The 15,048-nt window shown below is 47.9% G+C and overlaps 1 long non-coding RNA gene across 3 annotated transcripts in view; it reads left to right on the top strand.

The window, feature by feature from the left end:
* The first annotated feature begins 12,641 nt into the window (after positions 1–12,641).
* The window catches only part of LOC119366995, a 5,043-nt gene continuing 2,636 nt past the window's right edge, over positions 12,642–15,048 (top strand). The window contains exons 1-3 of one of the 3 annotated variants that reach the window (XR_005176167.1): positions 12,642–13,600; positions 14,448–14,536; positions 14,649–14,752. This is a non-coding gene — a long non-coding RNA (uncharacterized LOC119366995). The remainder of the gene's footprint in view (positions 13,601–14,447; positions 14,537–14,648; positions 14,753–15,048) is intronic. The other 2 variants (XR_005176166.1, XR_005176170.1) reach the window with 2 other exon arrangements.

A 15,048-nucleotide genomic window follows, 5' to 3' on the forward strand; every position in this document is an offset into this window, starting at 1 on the left:
CCATCCACTACCGACGAAAGGCAATGGGAACTACAAGCTCCTCATCGTGAGGGCGCGGAGCTCGTACACCTGCCCATCCACTACCGACGAAAGGCAATGGGAACTACAAGCTCCTCATCGTGTGGGTGGAGCTCGTACACCTGCCCATCCACTACCGACGAAAGGCAATGGGAACTACAAGCTCCTCATCGTGTGGGTGGAGCTGGTCAATTCCTCCTTGGGGAGCGCTTCCCAATCGACGGGATGACACTCGTTGCCGAATCGGCTACCGAAGCTGATCATAGTGGCTCGGGAAGGGGAAGGGACGAAGAGGGGAGCGGAGCGGACTGTAGTGTGAGCTGTTAAGGATTAATTAATTAAATCCTAATAATTCATGCTTAGGTTGGTTGTGTAGATGAGCAACCGCTAGTTACCGCCTTGTAACAGGGGTATAAATACCCTACTCTAGCCAAAAGCTAACCAAAGACCCCTTCTCTCCGGTCGGCCGGCGCCGCACCCCTCTCTTCTTCCCCCCTCGCGGCCGCCGTAAGATGCGGCCGGGCTAAGCCCGCGTTGCGGACGGCGGCGGCGGAGCATTCGCTGCGCAGCGGCAAGGTTCCTCGGTGGTGGGAGGCACTCTTTCCCCCCGGCTAGGCGGCGATGCCGCGGCGGCTCCCCATGTGCGGCGCCGGTGGCTCCCTGCGTGGATCTCGCGCTTGCGCTGCCGGATCCGGCAGGCGCGGGTGAGGAGGGGTGGCGGACCTCCTTCCCCTACTCGTGGGCGGCCCGGCGGCTTCGGTGGCCGTGCGGCTGTGGCGTCCCGATTGTGCTCCTCCGTGGACGCCGCTTTGTGCTGTGGCGGCGGCTCCCAGTGTGCAGCGGCGGCGGCTCCTGGCGCGGATCTCGTGCTTCTGGGCCCGGCGGCGCGGGTGCGGAGGGGTGGCGGCTCTCCTGCCCCTGCTCGTGGGCGTGTACTCGTCTGCGTGGTGGCTGCATACTGGATGCGGTCCCTTTGGCTGCCTGAGGTGGGGGATTGTGGATCTGGCAGGCGGCCAGATCTGGCTTGCCGGTGCTGCTCTGGCTGCTGGTGAGGAGTGGGTTGGCGCGGCGTCTTCGTGGAGGTGGGTGGGCCAGTGGAGGTGCTGTGCGTGGGGGTGCCGGTGGTGATGGGTGCTCCGGGCAAAAGTTTTGTCGGGTTCCTACCGGCCGGCGGCGTCGGCGTCCGTGGGCGTCGTTTGATCTCCTTGGAGGCGCCGTCATGGAGCCCCGTGTCAGCCACCCTCGGACCTTGCTCTTCGGGTGAAAGCCTAAGGCCCGGCCGGGTCGGGCGACGGCGTTGTCATCGTCGCTTCCCCCTTGGGGGCGTCGCCTTGAAGAGTTTTGGTTCCCGTTTGCACGCTCCATGGGCTGGACGCTCGCGACATTGCAGTCGGCTGGTGCCCGTCCGGCAATGTGGATGTTTGCGCGGCTTCTTGTGTGGCAACGATGGCAGTTTCGAGCGGAGCAGGCTTGATGATGGGTCTTGGTAGTCGGTCTCTTCCGGCGTGTTCGAGGGGTCGTTGTGCCCCGCTTTGTCTTCCTGAAGTCGGAGCTACCGAGGAGGGTCCCTTGCGGTGACGATGACACGTGACGGGTGGTCAGCTCTGGCGCTGGCTCGACGCAAGCCCAACGCTTTTCCCCTGCGATGCTTGCCGATAGAGTCGGAGTCGTCTGGTCGCCGGCGCGTGTGGCTGACTGTTTGGCATCGGCCGGCGCAGGCCTTGACGCTTGTTTGCGGTGAGGGCTTCTTCGGTGGTCGTCGATGGTGGAGTCGGAGTCGCCTTCGCGGAGGTGTGATGACGATGACACCGGGTTGCAACCTTGATGTCGCTTTTCTCCTCGGCAGCGTGTGTGTGTTCTTGTGCGGGTGGCCAGGTCGCCCTGTGTGTCCTGTGTGGGCATGTTGTAACGGTTTTTGCCCGGTTTTTCGTTAATTAACCGGGCAACTCTCTTCTTCTTTAGATGAGCAAAGCTTTTGCCTCCGTTTTAAAAAAAATACCCAACTCTTCAATCAATAAAATAAGAAGTTCATTCTCTCAATCATTTTTACTTTCACACGTTATCACGCACGCCTCTTCCAGAGAGCAAGTAGGCCAAGAACTCGACGGCACCAAGCGTCCCTGGCCATCGGCCTGATACACGGCTGTGGCGGCGACTCCCTCCAGCGCCAAGGACACAAGGACCCTCGGCCTCGACAGCGCTCCAGCGGCGCACCACGAGCGCGTGATGCAGGCGGCTGAGGCACTCCATGGTCGAGACGCCCTCCTCTGTAGGCGCGTCGAAGCGAAGCCCTCCGGCTCTTCAATCCGCCACATGACTACCGGCGGCAGCGGCAGCAAAAGGCAAGGCCTCTCTATGGCCAGAGGCCATCAGACCATGACCCAGCCTCCCAACGCAGCAACTCTACCGAGAGCGGAGGCCATTCCGGCGATCTGCAATTGCCGCAGACGATGACCGGAGAAGTCTGGAGAAGTTGGCTACTGGAGTTTCGGCCACCACACGATTCACGGCGAAGGCGAGATGTTCCTCGTACAAAAGGAAAGAAACTAATCAGGAGATTGATTGACTGATCTTGTCTTCTTGCAATCAATTACTACTAATCTAACAATGAATTGTTTTTCTCCTGTATGTATATGCGCTCACACGAATCTGACGAAGAATTGATCAATCGTGAACTACAAACAAAAAGAGCAGAACAAGAAAAGGATCACATCCGCGCAGATCGACGGCGCCGAGGATATGGCCATGGCCGACCCTCCGCAGCGACATCCTCCGGCACGCACGGAGTCTCATCGTTGCACCCCACTGCGGGACAGGAGGCAGTGGCGCGCAACGGCGCAGCGACGCTCCTCTCGGCACAGCAACAGATCTGGTGCGACGCCCTTCAGTCTAATTAGACGCTCCGGCAACAGCGGTAGGCGCCCACACGAGCAATGGCGCTGCAACAGTAGCGCTTTCTGTCTTGCGGCGGTGGCAGCGGCGACGCACTCTAGACAAGGCAAGCCCGTCCTAAGGCGGAGCGACTCACATAGCAGAGCACACGCCAGCCCTCGGCCGCTTCATCCTCGCGGCAAGATCGACGATGCGGCCGCACAGCCACAGGCGGTGGCCTGCGGCCAACGCTTGACCGTGTCACTCCAGGTGTAGACGCACTCCCCGGCGGTGGTAGAGGCAACCAACGACCGGCGCGTCCACTCTCTCCTGATGTAAATGGATGTGGCGATATTTCTCTTTCTCTGGAGAAAATCCTCACGGGATTTAACCGTACGGGGAAGAGAGAGATTAGGACAAACCTTATCCCTTCGCCATTTGAGACTAAGCCCTTATAGTTTCTTTTATTGGCAAATGAGTCATCAGACTTAATATTACTTGAACACAAGCCATCAAGGCTTATTGTTTAGATTTTGGTTAATAACTACTAGTAGTAGATCATATTGGTTGAGTCTAAGGCATTGTGCCTATGTTTTTGGATGGGTCGATCATTACATCTGCGATGGACCCCAAGATACTAGTACTATTCTTTACGATAAGTGCAACAACTATGTTTTGCAATTGATTTTCTTCTTCTTCTTGCAAATCATGATGTAAATTCAAAACAAGGATTGCGAAGTGTCATACTTAATATGACTACATCATATTTTATTTGCGAATCACAAGGTATTGATGGCATCTACTGCATAATTTGCAGATTATCCATCACTACTGTGAGGTCTACGTCTTGTCATTTTGACAAGATGACTACCTTCAAGTGCTCTTCCAAATATTAATATTATATGTGACTACCTCAAGATATCATAAGGTAATACTGGCATCTACTGTAAGTTTTTACAGACTATCCACTATTACTGCAAGGTCTACATGTTGTCACTTTGACATATGATTACCTTCAAAGTGATTTTATACATTTAGCATAACATAAGGTAATAGAATTATGAATATCTACGGGCAAAAGTCAGACTATGTTTTCTATTACTGTGAGATCTACACCATATTGGTGATAATCTTCAAAGTGTTATCCTATAGATTGAGGTCTACACATATGGTTATAAAGCATCAGCTATTCCAAAATTTTCTCCTCCGAAGCAATTGTTGTTGTTCACTAAAATGATTTACTATCATAGTAAATTCATACATGACCATTATATGTTGAATGGTAATATCTACCAATATCAATTATTCAAGCCTCATTTTGCTTGAATAAGTCATAGGGAATTACGCAAACATATGCATACCCCGGTAATTACCTTCTATAATATTGGTTAAATACATGAAAGTTGAGCCTCTGTCACTATTTCTAATTATAGTGTCGTTCATCCATCAAGATGGATCCCATAATATATGGCAACGGTTGAGTGTCTCAACACTTTTGTAGTGTCCACATCACGTCGTGGTTATACTTTCATTGTGACTAACCAATGTTAAACATGCAACGTCTATGTTTTTGGCGTTGACTCTAAAGTTGCAACACTCATATGCATTTTATGCGTCACCAACTTCACTTAGTTCTCAAACTAAGTACATAATGGATGAATATTTATTCATCTCAAATATTTCAGTTAAGAGAAACATGATGCCATGTGCACATCGGGAATGATCCCCCATTTAGTTTTCAAGACCTCAAGTCTATTGCATCTCACAATTATGTCACATAATCAACTTCAAGTTGAGATCTCATGATCAAATATTTTCATATGCGGATCTAGTTGAAAAGCTCTGAATACACTTTACATCCTCTTATGATGGCATTTTCCATGATGAGGAACATGAAATTTTTTAAAATCATCAGATTCACCCAACATGTGCTATACCATAATTTAAAATTCTTGCTAGTATCAGAATACTATGCAAGTTAGTGGTCACAAAAATAGAACCATGAGGAATTCGAAGTAAAGTGGAGGCTAATGGACAACCAAAGACAGAATTATCTCTTAATAGGAATCAATAATTTTCAAATGATCCAAGGACAACTCTCAAGTTTGTCAAATGTGTGGTCGTATAAATATTGTACCTATGATTACCAAACCCTCAAACATATGGTCGAACCACACCACAAATTTACTAAAAAGGCAAATAAGTTTCATGGGATAAATTTAAATTTTACAAACATACAACCAGTAAATTCCCTGGAAAATGATTATTCTCAGATCCTTCATCAGAAGGAGGACCAGAATCTAGTGTGGTAAAAGGAGGATCATTTGCATTCAGTAAAAAAAAAATGGAGACCTCAGGTAATCTCCTAATTATTCCAAAATATTATTAGCCTATGCTTGTTCTACTACAAGTAGAGCCATGTCCAATATCTTATTTCGCAGACACGATATTCGATAAATTTTGAATGTATGAATCAAGTCATACTTAATATTGTTGCATAGACAATAATTTTCTATATCTTAATAAATCAAATATTTGGCTTGATAGCCTTAGCTATCCTAGTTTGGGGATGATTAGAAAATTGTTGACAATTCAGTTGGTCACAGCTTAACAAGTTGCAAAAATATTCCCCAGATTATCAGATTATATGTGCACCACATGTGCCATAGGGGAAATCTGTTTTAAGGAACTGTCACCTTAAAATTCTAAGCAATACACTTATTCTTCCTTGAACACATTCAAAAGATATGTCTGGATTGCTTAACCATTATCTGGGGTAATTTAGATACTTCATGGTACTCATATACACATTCATAAAATGTTTTTAAGTGTGTCTCTTATCACACACAACCATGCATGATCTTACTAAATAAATTGCTCAACTTATCAAAGTAAGAGCAAATTCTCCTGAAAACAGGATCTACACACCCATTCAAATGAACAATGTTGTTGAACTCATTCAATGAGCATTTTTTTACATTAAGTATTTTCTGTGCATACCCAGAATGGTTTAGCTAAATTTCTTGTCAAAGAGAGTTAAATGAATTACATGACCACTTTTAAAGAATTGTAAATTTACCAGCCTCTTGCTGGACACATACGGCCTTACACACCGTAAGTATGATCTAAATCATACCAACTGCATATCATACTACTTTTCCCTTGTAGTTACTACGTGGGAATCAACAAAGTATTTCCCATCTGCGATAATTCGGTTACATACTGATATCACCACTCCAGCGTACATCAATGGACACTCACCAAAAATTAGGGATCTATGTGAGGAATAACAATTTATCCGTCAATCAAAATTATTCATAGCCCGTATGCTGATTGCATCAGCAATAAGGATTTTTTCTGGCATTAGGGGGAGATAAGTACCACAATGAATGCTGAGAAATAAATTAGAAATGTTATTGACATTCAATCCTTCTATCCACATACTCAAAGAATCTGAACTAAAAGTTTAGATAATCATATATTTGCAACACATTACAAATTTGCCACATACATTTGCTGATGACAAGGTGTCACTAAATTTTATATTCCTACAGTAAAGTGTCAGAAAGAGTGGAGGTACATGATAAACCACTCTTCTCCCCAAATGAGAGCAAGAGGGGGAGAAAATCTGACAAGACGAGATATAATTTCTCATATGCTTCCGCGGAAACAGAGGAAATCAAATCCTCAACCAGTAAATGTAATTCAACATCAAGTTGAAAGACACCTCACTGGATGCTCATAATCCAAAGCCCGGCATAAATGTGCACAAAATGTTTTGGTGCTGGGACATCGAAACACCTTGACTCCATTTGTTGTAGGAAATCACAAGGAGTTAAAAAGGAACAAATATTTTTTTTCACAAACTTCATGATTCCATCAGAATCATATAAACTAAAGACTACATTTGTCGACATATATTTCTTCTTAAATTACTAAACCTTTTGGGCCCTAAACCAAAATCCATGGTAGAGTGCCTCTTGCACTCATATTGGTTTACATAAAAGTAAGCAAGTAATGAAGAATAGCACTCGCTCTGCAAACGAGTGGTATTTACCACAGTAATACCTTACTCCTCATAAGTATCATCCACATGAAATACTAAAAACTTCTCATTCATAGACAAAGTCAATGAGGTGGTGAGAAAGTGAGGCTTGTAGCAAAAGGGTTCCCATAGAGACCCGACATCGATTACGATGTAACATACCCTCTTGGTATGAGTGGAATTATGTTTCGATACTAAATATCATTAGCAATAAAAATAATAATATTATCCATGAAGTTGATGGATGAAATGGCTACATACTCATATGAGTCGCTCATTTCGGATATCTCTATTGAAGTCCCTGAAGGGCTAAAACTTCCGAATCCAAACGCAAATCGCAACAAGTTTTGTGTAAAACTTCATAAGTCACTCTATGACTTGAAATAGTCGAAAATCATATGGTACTACCGACTAAATGAGTCCTTTCTTCAAAAGAATTACTCAAAGAATGATGATTGCTTATGTGTTAATAAGGGAATCCCAAATTTGATTTCCTTATATCACTTAGTGTATATCAATGACTTCATCATAAATGTCTATAGAAGACCTAAACATACACAAAATCATCTCAAAGCGGAAAATTTGGATTAAACCAAATTTAACTTAAGTTTACAACTTGAGCATTCTCTCAAGAATACATATCAGTCTACATATATCCAAAACATATATGAGAAGTTCAATGTGGATATATCATACCAACAAAACGTATATGGTCGATATGAGGAATATTGAGTTATATCCCAAGTTCACAATAAATCTTGGACAATTCCATCAGGAAAACCAAGATTTGACCATGATATGATATATGATATTGGCTCTTTACTTGATCCCAACAAAGCCATATCAATGACTGAATTTGATGGAATAGCCTTCTTATGGAAGTCATCTAAATAGAACTTAACGACTACTTCCACTTATCATTCTGATATAATTTATTTATATAAAGGCATTGAAAATATGCTTGGCTTAGCAGAATGATTAACCACACTCAAAACCATGTGGTTGAGATTCATCAGAATAACATAACTTGATTTATCAAGATGCTACCACTTGTGTTACTCAATACATACAAGTTATATGAAGAGCAATATCACAAAGCACATTGCTTGAGATCACTTATCCTCATGAATTATAGAAAGCGAGGAAACAATTTGCAAACAAAATACTGGAAAATCCAACGGATTATTCCTAATGTCATGATCATGTCAATGTAATTGATATGAGACATCCTCCAGATTGGCAAAGTTCAGGGGGAGTATTCTTCCAAAGTATAACCCATTAACAATCATTAGATTGCATATATTGTACTCTTTTTCCCTTCATGAGTTTTTCCTTAATGGTTTCTCATAAAAGGTTTTTTAACGAGACAATATAAACACAAGTGTATGTATATGCCATATCATTTTCTCCTTATATTTTTCCACTGGGTTTGAAGGTAGTTTTCGATGGCATATCAGATTACACTCTTTTCCCTTATGAGTTTTCTTTAAAAGTTTCTCATAACGGTTTTTAATGAGGCAATATCTTTTTAAGATAATATGCAATACTTTTAAGTTTTCCCATTGGGGTTTTTAAAGGAAAGTATACAAAGCATATTTATTTTTCTCTAAACTCACCAATGATTTTTCTCCTTCTTCAAAGGTTTTTCTCATATGAGTTATCAAGAGACAATAATCATTATATGTTGCATCATTTTCTCCTTATTATTTTTTCCAGTGGGTTTAAAGGAGTTTTAGCAACATATCTACACTATTCTTCTCATATTTTTTCCACAGGGTTTTTGGAGAAGACTTTAATAATTATACAAGGATTTCTCAAGATGAAGATGATGAACATTCTCAAGGGCGGCCATATATTAGGAGTCTATCAAGATGATGCATACTCACCTAGTGAAGCATAGATTAGGGGGAGTGTTAAGGATTAATTAAATCCTAATAATCCATACTTAGGTCGGTTGTGTAGATGAGCAACCGCTAGTTACCGCCTATGTAGTTACCGCCTTGTAACAGGGGTATAAATACCCTACTCTTCAATCAATAAAATAAGAAATTCATTCTCTCAACCATTTTTACTTTCACAGGGTGGACGGCGGTTCGGGCCCTGACCGAGCCGTCGTTTGGACCGGCCGGCGGCGGACCGGACCGGGCAGCGCCGTGGTCCCCTTTTCAGGCACCGGACCGGTGGCCGAAAAGCTCGGGCCAGACCGTAGGACCGAGGCGGGGGCGAGGTGATGATCCGAGGCGGCGAGAGACAGCTCCGGGTGCTAATCGGAGGGAATAACATAATGGAAAGGCAGGGTGGCTCACGGTGAACTCCATGGAGGGGTCGGGAATGCTGAGGAAGCAGTGACGACGACATAATGGACGACGAACGACGGCAGCAGGAGTTGGGGAAGGAGGACGCTGGCGACAGCTTCGGGGCGAATCCGGTCGATTCATTCCGTGGGGAAGGAGATCTCACGGTTGCGAAGCCCCTGGACATGGTGGTAAGTCGCAGGGAGGCTGGTGACCGCGACGGCAAGAGGCTGTGCGCTGGACGGCGGCGGCGGCGGCGCAGGTGCGTGCGTGCGTGTACTTTTTTGAGCGAAACGTCGCCTGGGGCTGCCGGCCATGACCTGCTGCTGCTGAATGTGCACGTGCACGTGGCCGTGGCTGGCCGTGCCCTGCTGCTGCCGGCCATGCCGTCGCGGTGGCTGTGGCGTGGTGGAGGAGGACGGCCGCGTCATGTGTGCGTTGGAGTGAGATGTGCGTGCCTGGGATGGATTAGGTCATACCAGGAGCGCTAAATGGGCTGGGCCTTGTCACTATTATTCAGATAATGCGGAAAAAAATTCCTTTCGGTCCGACCGAGCGGACCGGGCCAAAACAGGACCGGACCGGACCTCTTTCGGGCCTTTTTTTACAGACCGGACCGACCGTTATTTTCCGTTGGGCCTTCAATTTTGGTCCGGTGCGGGCCGGTCTATGAGCGGGCTTTTTGGCCCGCTCGCTACGTTCAGCCTGACACATGAGCGAAGCGATCAACAATAGTTTTGGATTTGGTACGGGGTGGTGACAGAATACGGGATATGTAGGGTCGGATTGGGCTGGTCCGACGTGGCTGCCTCGCCCTGACCTCCTCATGTCTACCCACATATAGGGTGGGTTTGCGGGTGCCGGCTAGCTCGTACATTTGGGATGAGTGTAAGAGCATTTCTAGCCGTTGCGCCTCCAAGCGCTGAAAATCGCCGCTTGGGAGTAAGCCGGCGTTTTTTTTGGCGTGGGGGCGAGCACGTCTCCAGCCGTCGTTCTCAGGTCGGGCCCAGACGTCCCCACAGTTCGGCCAAATTTCAGCAAACACGGTCAAATTTCAACAAACACGACATATTTCAGCGAAATTTAGACGTTTTTACACGAATAAAATGGACGGAAAAAACGCTAAACTACGGGCCGAAGTAGGCGCTGAGCAGGGTGTAGTCGTCGCCGGCGTCGTCCTCCTGCTTCTCCTTGACACGGTCGGCGCCGCTGCTCGACCCCTCGCCCCGGCGCGCTGCTTCACGGCGGCGGCGTTCGGCGATCTCCTCCATGGCGCGGCGCTGGCGGTCCAGCTCCATGCGCGCGTAGTCCTCGCGCGCCCACTTCAAGGCGGCCTCTTCTTCGTCGGCCTCCTCGGCGAGAGTAGGCTCCGGCTTCACGGCGGCAAGCCCCGGCTCCGGCTTCACCGTCGCCAGTCCTGGCTCCCTCTTCGGCTTGACCAGGCGAGGAGGGACCGAGGAGGAAGAGCCACGGCCGTCGTCGTTGATGACGAGGCCGGCGCTGCGGGTGCGCCTACCGAGCAGCGTCTCGGACGGCTCTGGCTTGACGCTGACCAACGCCGGTGCGTCGGAGGAGTGAGAGGAGGATCGGGAGGAGGAGGAAGAAGAGGAGGATGACCATCCCATCATCCTCCTCGGCAGCCACGCGCCGCCGCCCCGAGCGGTCGGGTACTCGAACGGCGGGTCGTTGCCGCCCTCGAGGTGTGCGAGGACGCCGCTGAGCGTGCGGCCCGGGATGCCCCATCACAGGCGGCGGCCCTCGCTGTTGTTGCGGCCGTGCGGCGTCGGCGCGTTGTTGGTGGAGGCGAGCCGCTCCTCCTGCCGGCGTCTGAAGTACGTCGCCCACGCCGCGTGGTTGCCGGTGGCGTACTCTGGGAGCGCCCGCTCCTCGACCGTCAGGGACGCCCGCGCACGCTCGATCTAGGCGTGGAAATAGGCGGGCGTCTCGGGGACGGGCAGAGAGGGGACAGGGACCCCGCCGACACTAAGCCTCCACCGCGACGGAGCGCGTACGTCGGGCGGCGCGGGGTAGTTGGCCTCGTGGAGGAGGTAGGCCTCCCACTCATGCAGCGAACGGGTACCTTGCGCTCATGGTTGCCGGGGGAGAGAGAGGGGCTCGAACGGCGGAGAGAGGGGAGGAAGTGCGGCGGTGAGGAGGGGGGAGATGGGTGCCTCACCGGCGCGGCCAGGGGCGCCTTTTATAGCGGCTCGGGGGCGGCCGCGTGCGAACGCGTGGCGGAAGGCGGGGCGGCGTCGCCGCACTTCGCCGCCCGTGAATCAATGGCAGGCTGACCGGCGGCAGCCTTGGCATTGATTCCTCGCGAGAAAATCGAGACGATGAGAACGACCAGCCTTCGTCTCGCTGACGCGCCGGTCCCGCCACTCTTTCGCACCAAAACTTTCGCGCCGGCGCCCCCGGGCGCCCCCCAGCACGTCGGGTTCGGGTTAGGTGCGCCGGCGTCAATTTCGGACCAATCCGGCGAAAAACAGGCTCGTGGGGGCGCGACTGGGCCGATTTTTCGGCCCCGACGCTAAAAACGGCCTTGGGGGGCCTGTTGGGGCGCGGCTGGAGATGCTCTAAGAGGTTCGGTTGTGTGGTAATCTTGCGATCAAGTATTGACTGGGTTGTCCATGCAGACATCTACTACCACTATAAAAGAAAGAGAGAGGCAGATCCAAATAACAAGAGCCGTCTATTTGAGATATCCAAGGGTCTAAATTATCTCCATGTTTAACGCAGAAAGCCACGCAACAATTAAGCTACACCCGCACCATCAATCGCTAATCATACCGGCCGCTTCGGAATAAAAAAACAACCAAACCGCTCCTGGCACCACGCCCACACCATGATTTTTTTCGCCTGCTCCTCCTCCGCCCCCCGCCCCCAAACGGACGCCAGGATGGGTGTTGAGGTAAGAAATGTGGTTGGTGTAGTTGATGAGTTTAATCACTTGAGGCAAAGAGGAAGCCTAGAAGAGTACGAGTCACACACAATTGGCAGATTTGAGGGCTGCCATGTTGAGGTGCAATCCCTATTACGATGACAACCTTTTTCGACAAAGTTTTCTTGGGGGTAAGGGTATTGTAAATAGAGATAGATGTTTCGTCCGGCTCTGAGAAACAATTCGGCAACCCCGCTCTTCCCTTTGCCTCTTCCACGTCTATTTTGGAAACTTGATTCGGTTGAGTTTGAAGCAAGGATCTAATTAGATAACGCTTTGTTCTCCAATAAATGAAGGTGGAATAATTTATTGAGATAGAGAAATCTACATCTTGACTTTATTTAAACGAAAGAAAAGATTAGTCCTGCTCTAGACTTCCAATTTCAACTAGTAGTAACGGAAAGGAACAGGTTTAGGAGAATTTTTTTATGTCTTTCTTATAGCGATCGCTGAAAGTCAGTCAATGCCCTGGCTTCAATGAATGAAGACCGATGGGCTACGAAGTGGAGATGATGTCGTCGTGTCATTGCTCAGGCTCCGGCGCCATCCGCCCAAGTCCGCCACCCGCCGATCCACCGGGCTCCGCCGCCATCCGCCCAGGTCCGCCGCCCACCGATCCACCGGGTTTCGGCGCCACCCGCCCAGGTCCGCCGCCTGCCGATCCACCGGGCTCCGGCGCCACCTGCTGAGCATGCCCCTCGCCTACCCCAGGGCTGCTTCACCACCGAACGCCGCCACTTCACCAGGCAGCGCCGCCCAACTGCCACCTATGACCTGCGCCCTCCCTACCACCCCACCCTCCCACCGCTCCATCCTTGGGTTCCCTCACCGAACGCCCTCCCGACGACCACTTCTCCACCAGCGGCGCCACCCCGCTCCTCAGATGCACCTCCACCAGCGAATGGCTGCTTCGATCAACATCGACAGTTTCACGGCGGGCTGTTCTGCGGCAGGAGGATTCGCGGCGTGCTTGGTGGTCTCAGTGTCCGATGCCATCGCGGGTTGCCTCCACTCCCCCACCGTCGCCGCTCAACTCGGTCTTCGTCGGCACCGCTCAATTCAGCCTCTGTTGCCGCTCTCCGATCCTCCTGCTTCGACCCCTCACCGGATCCGTCCTTCTCCTTGCCAGCGACATCTTCCTCCCCACGCCACTTCCTGTTCCCATCTGGTTGATTATTGATTATTAACTTTCCGATTTTCTCACAGTTCTGACGAGAAGAAGTAGAGCTGGGAGGATGCGGAGTGATGTGGTGAGGAGCAACAATTGCAGAGCATTAGCACTGCGGCAACACACTTCTATGGTGGTGTAGTGCAGACACGGACGAGGAAAAGAACACATATACAAGCTCATATATTTGTTATCTTCTTTCCTGAATCATGATTCCTGTTCCGGAACTACTTCCATGTACAATATTTTGGTGTCCGACCTTGGTATGTGTACAATTCAGTGGGTGTTCTACATTTTTTTCAAAAGCATTGATGGTTAAATAGCAGCATCGTACAAAAATTGGATGAATTAATACGTCATGTGTATAGTAGCATTGTTTATATCCCATCTTTTTTCCACCAAAAATTCAACATTTATGCATGGTGATGGAAAGTAGTTTAATTATAGTCTTGGTATATAGTTTATCTTTCAGGAGGCTAGAAATTTATTTATATTCTGTGGAGACTAGAGAATTATTTTCTATTCTGTGGAGGCTACAGTTTCTTTTAAATTCTCACTTGCCCAAATGATGGGAAGTGAACAATTTTTTCCTTCACCAAAACTCTTCCATGGAATCGTCAAAATTGTTAAAATTGTATCGTACTCATATAAAACGACCTCAGAATCAGGTTAGTCAATACTTAGCAAACTTGCTGGATAGAAAGAACAACCGTAGTTTGGTTGGGTTCATCTTTGCCCTGCTATTTGTAATGATGCTGAAAGATGAGTAATACAAGTTTTACCCACAGAAAGAAAGAATGTGAGCTCCTTAAAAGCATTATAATGCCAATTTATTGACATTCTTACTCTTATATTCATGCAATGTTGATTTATGTTCTTATTGATCATTGGACGGACTATTTAAGTCTTGGTCATAAGTATTTACTCCCTCCGTCCCAAAATTTTGTCTTAGATTTGTCTAGGTACGGATGTATCTAATACTAAAACGTGACTTGATACATTTGTATTTAGATAAATCTAAGACAGAAATTTTGGGACGGAGGGAGTACCATTTATGAAGTTGGTTGCTCCTTTCAGACAGTATATAAACTTTAGTGCATCTTAATGCAGGTATTGGTTTTCCATTTCCTTTCTGAACACATGAGCTTTGGTATGGATCTTGGGAGCAAGTCATCCTCAGTTTGCTTCCAGTGGAGTAGGTATGGGAAGAAGTGAGCTGAATCATCTATAGATTAAAGCTATGCTATCTGAATAGTTTAGTTCAATTATGTCTTCTTGACTTGCTCTTTATGTGTTTGCCAATGGCGGCAGTGGCGGGGAAGTGGGGGAATATTAGGTCCCACCACACTAAGGAGCACATGTCTGTAGGGAAGGAGTTTATCGAGGATCTGTGAGCCAATAAATAATACGGAGAGGTATGATATCAATATGGAACCCAACCCAGTTTTGGTTCAGCACCTTTTGTTAGGAGCTCTTTTGGTGCAGGAATAATCAACTAAGATGACATTAGTAGTATATGTCAACGTACAAGAGTTTGTGATGACCAAATATGAGATTTCCGGTGCTTACATGAAAACAACCTATTCTGAAGTCGGATTGCTTACATGACATTAGTAATAAATATGTTTTGTGGTTTAACCAAGTCAATCGAGATAGCATATCAGACCGATGCTTATAATATTCAAAAGTATTGTTGAAGGTGAACTGGACA

This window comes from Triticum dicoccoides, chromosome 1A (genome assembly GCF_002162155.2).
Source record: "Triticum dicoccoides isolate Atlit2015 ecotype Zavitan chromosome 1A, WEW_v2.0, whole genome shotgun sequence".
Lineage (NCBI taxonomy): Eukaryota > Viridiplantae > Streptophyta > Magnoliopsida > Poales > Poaceae > Triticum > Triticum dicoccoides.